At 34.7% G+C, this 4,935-nt stretch overlaps 1 non-coding gene across 1 annotated transcript; it reads left to right on the plus strand.

The window, feature by feature from the left end:
- The first annotated feature begins 351 nt into the window (after positions 1-351).
- On the plus strand, positions 352-456 carry LOC141723143 (small nucleolar RNA R71). Its single transcript, XR_012576133.1, has one exon. It is a non-coding gene; the product is annotated as a small nucleolar RNA R71 (small nucleolar RNA).
- Positions 457-4,935: the final 4,479 nt, after the last annotated feature.

Here is a 4,935-nt window from a genome sequence, read left to right on the forward strand (position 1 = left end):
GAGTCACTAAATATAGGTCATTGCTCCGTCACATACGGACCTTCACACAGCTCACAAACACTAATTATCTGCTTAACACCATAGTTAGCCAGAGAATCGATCTTCATAGAAAACGCTTTTAGTTGAGCAGTGATAGCCGTAGCTGTATCCACTTCAAGAACTCCTGCTACCTTTCCCTGTGGACATCTATGGGTTGGATACTGATATTCATTAGCAGCCATCAGTTCAATTAGATCATAAGCTTCCTCATAGCTCTTTGCCCATAATGTTCCGCCTGATGCTGCATCGAGCATGGGTCCAGACTGTGCTTCCAACCCGTTATAGAAGCAATTGATGATCATTTAATCAGGCATTCAATGATGAGGGCACTTCCTAAGCATCTCCTTGTAGCGCTCCCAAGCTTCACACAAAGATTATCCCGTTTGCTGCGCAAATTGAGTAAGAGCATTCCACATTATAGCTGTCTTCGCCATATGGAAGAATTTAGTAAGAAATTTCTGAGCAAGATCCTCCCAAGTAGTAATTGAACCAGCTGGTAGAGAGTGTAACCAACTCTTAGCCTTTTCCATCAGAGAGAATGGAAACAGTCTCAGCTTCACAGCATCTTCAGAAACACCATTGAACTTGAAGGTGTCGCAGATCTCAATGAAATCCCTAATATGCATATTGGGATCTTCCGTTAAGGAAACCCCAAACTGGATTGAATTCTGCACCCATTGAATTATGCCAGGCTTGATCTCAAAGGTATTAGCTGTGATAGTTGGCCTGACAATGCTAGATTGAATGTCATTGATCTTGGGTTGAGAAAAATCCATCAAGCCTTTCGTTCGTGCTGCTGGATCTCCCATTTTAATGAGTACTTGAAACACAAACAAATAAACCGTGAGAGTAAAAGAATCCGAGTCAGTGAACTTTAACGACCATTGATGACAAGCACATAAACTAAAAATTAACACCGAGTCCCCGACAGCGGCGCCAAAAGCTTGTTAGGACGAAAACACGCGCTAAAATTCACGCAAGTATACGCGTTCGCAAGTAGTATAAGATATAAATCAGATTCGTTCCCACAGAGACTGGTTTAGGTTAAGTTCAATTTATGCACCTATGCAAAAATGTATGGTTATCGCTTAATGCTAAGACAAATAACAATTTGGTTTTTGATTAAACTAAGAATTAATCTAACAATTATAACTAAGAGAACAAGAATGGTTTAATTAATATATATGACAAACATGGGATTCTAACTTCATTAAATACTTCATTCAATAGCCTTATTGTTCTTAACCTTAGCATGTAATGGTGATGACACTAATCAGATAACACGAAACTAGTAAACGCCAACTTTCGTTGTACGAATACCCTACTACCAAGCATCCACAAAAGATATAGAAGTTGAATAGACACCAATTATGCTTAGTCCTTATATATCTATAAGAATTGAAAATATAACGGTTTAATACGCAAGTTATCTATCGTGATTACATAGGGCAAGTAAGATGGTTAAAATTACCTACGAATCATGCATAACAAATACATGAACCTATGCTAGCATGACAAGTTCTAAACCTCTATATTCACTGTCGCTTCAATAGAGATTAACACACTATCTTATTTGTTAGCTACGCACATGAGATGAATAAGCACAACCAATACTAGGTTATCATACAATCACCATACACCAAGATATCAAAACAAATTAATTATTGAAATTCATAAGTAAATCCGCTAGAATCCCATGACAACGATTAGTTCATAATCGAACTCATCGTCACCATGTGTTCATATGAAAGCATGGTATAAACAAGGTCTTAATAAACTGAATAATAATTAAAGTACGAATAAACAAGATCTAGGTTCAACAAGAACGAAAACGAGCATCCAAAGTTACAACTAATTCAAAAAATCACAAGTTGAAAACAAGATCTTTTTTTTCGGAGTTGTTTTGTGCTTCTAGGTCTTCTCCTTGTTGGATTTTTAACGCAGCGGGGGCATGGCAAAACACTTTTACACATATAAAATCCAAATAAAAGCATACAGATCATGAATAAAAATTCGAGGGATCGGATCTAACCTTTAAAATAATTCGGAGACAACAATCAGAGATCCTTAGCAGTTGCTCCTCAAGTGTGAAGCACTCCACCGGTATCCACCAAGAAAACGATGTTAAGGAGGAGGAAGGAGGTGGAGAGAATTGGGTTTTCCAAACTTTTTGGGTTTTCGGGTTCGATGTGGGTTAGAATAAAATAGGGTCTATAATAGTGTATTTATAGGCAAAAATTTTCAGCTGAAATTTTCCCATAAATATTATTATTATTATCCCATTTATTATTCTCTTTAATAATTAAAACACCTTTTAATTATTAATCCTTTTTCTAAACACTTTAGAAATAATTCTCTTTCTTGATTTAATTTCCAAAAATTAAATCCTTAATTAATAATATTAAGAACTTTGCTTAATTAATTTCTAATCAATTAAATCTCATTCAATCAATTATTAAATTTGCCAATTAATTATTTATTTCATAAATAAATAATTATCAGCCATTATTAATTAATTCCTCCACCATTAAATCATTCTCTTTTTATGGTGTGACCCTGTAGGTTCAATATAAAGCCGGTAGTAGAAATAAATAATAATAAAACTATTTTACCATTATTTATATAAATTCTCTAATTTATTAAATATGATTAATTAATTATTCACATTTATTCTACATCGTGAGGGATACTTCTCAGCATATCGCGACTATCCGGATAATATGAATTCACTGCTTAGAATACCAAGAACCTATTCAGTGAATAGTTACCGTACAATAAACTCCTTCTACCCTACAATGTCCCGATTAAATACAAGGCATGAATCTCGTGTCAAGCTTATCTAATTTAACCACTTGCTTACCATTTACTATGCGTAGTTCTATGCAAATTAGAAACTCCTTTCTAATTTCATTCACTCTGGCCAGAGATTCCTGAACTAGCATAAGTGGATCAGCCTTGAACATTCGCTTCCTTCACTGGAAGGGGTGGATCCTTTATTGATCATACACTATCTTCGTGTACAAATTCCTATACCCAGAAGAGCCCTAATAATTGTCCCTGGAGACTAAGAACTAAACCAAAGCATAGTTCAGTGTACACAAGATGACTATGATGACCTCAAGTCTAAGGATACTTGTACAACTATCACTATGTGAACAACTGCTGACACGTGAGTGAACTCCATCAGTTGTTCAGCTGTGCGAGTCATGTTCAGTGAACTTATTCTATAATAAGCACCTACATACTAGCTATAGTGTCACCACACAAATGTCTATGAGAACAGACATCCTTCATAATGAAGCAAGCATAGTATGTACCGATCTTTGCGGATTATTAATTACCAGTTAGTAATCCTATGACCAGGAACTATTTAAGTTTAGAGTTATCATCTTTTTAGGTCTCACTATTATGATCTCATCATAATCCATAAAAAGCTTTACTCTAAACTATGGTATATCTTATTTAAACACTTAAATAGATAAAGCCCGTAATAAAAACAAAACAAGTCTTTTATTAATATCAATGAAATCAAAACAGATTACATAAAAGTTATTCTTAAATCCTAATACATGATTGGACTTAGGACATATTCCTTTCACTCCTTGGTAGCCCAATCTTCCCGGATGATGAAAAACTTTTTTTTAAGTATATATAAGCCCATATTGGACCTGGACCCTTAAAATCGTAAAATTCCACTAAAAAAAAGGTTTTTTCAGCGAAATCAGCGAAGTCAGCCGCGCATCAGCATGCGGCCGCCTAGCACCAGCAGGCGGGCGCCTGACACCAGCAGGCGGGCGCCTACAACCTTTCTGGAAAATTCTGATGAATCTTATTTTTCCCATAACTTGAGTTCTACTCGTCAGAATTAGGCGATTCAACTATCCACGCGAAGCTAACGAGATTCTCTACAACTTGACAATGGTCTAGGCTTCCAATTCTGATCAATTTTTATCATATTTCCTTTAAAAACTCCTTTCTTTATTTAACTGATACGTGAAATGTAATAACACAAAAACACATCAAAATACCAACAACTTGGGTCCAAAACACCAATTTAAGCTTGTAATAAAGTGTTCCAAGTGGATATAAAATCCACTTATCGGATTCCTAGTAACAAACTCCCATCTCAACATTCAACGAGAGTAAGGAGTTATTAAGGTCGCAAGTAAGATTGTTATTAAGGTAATGAGTTGTATTAATAATTCAAATGATATTCCCTTTCCTAATACACGCAAGTAAAGAATAAGTCCCTGGAAACAAGCATCTCTCAGCCACATATTTATTGATTGATCAATTGATTTAAGTGGTTGATATTTAGCCACATATTTCAATTGATATATAAGTCTACACTCAAGCAGCAGAATAATCAACAATCAGTTATGTTTGTTCTGTTCATCTCTTCTCTCACGAGAGCTGATGAAATAAGAAACAAAAAAATACAGAGAAGTTTAGGCACATTGATTATCCGTTTAACTTCTCATCGGAGAAACTTTATAATACGCAATTTAAATCTTGTATATTCATAAGGGCATTATAATCATTATCCAGTAATTAGATCCTTAGATAAATAAAAGCAAGATCATTGTATATGATTTAATTTGTAAATCTTTGTAGAAGCAAGGACATTATTGTTCTTGAATTGTATCCGAATAATTTATTTACTGGAGTGTAGCAACACCCCTGAGGATTTATATATGAATATATACTTCCCCGATAATTTATTTACTGGAGTGTAGCAACACCCCTGAGGATTTATATATGAATATATACTTCCCCGAATATCTTGTGTTCGTTAATTTATTTTCCTAGACACTATTCACCTCAAGAACACGGAACCACTAATCGAACACTAAATTATATATCCGTAAAAGATTCAAAATAATTTTTTAATTTAGC

Source organism: Apium graveolens, chromosome 4, assembly GCF_009905375.1.
Source record: "Apium graveolens cultivar Ventura chromosome 4, ASM990537v1, whole genome shotgun sequence".
Lineage (NCBI taxonomy): Eukaryota > Viridiplantae > Streptophyta > Magnoliopsida > Apiales > Apiaceae > Apium > Apium graveolens.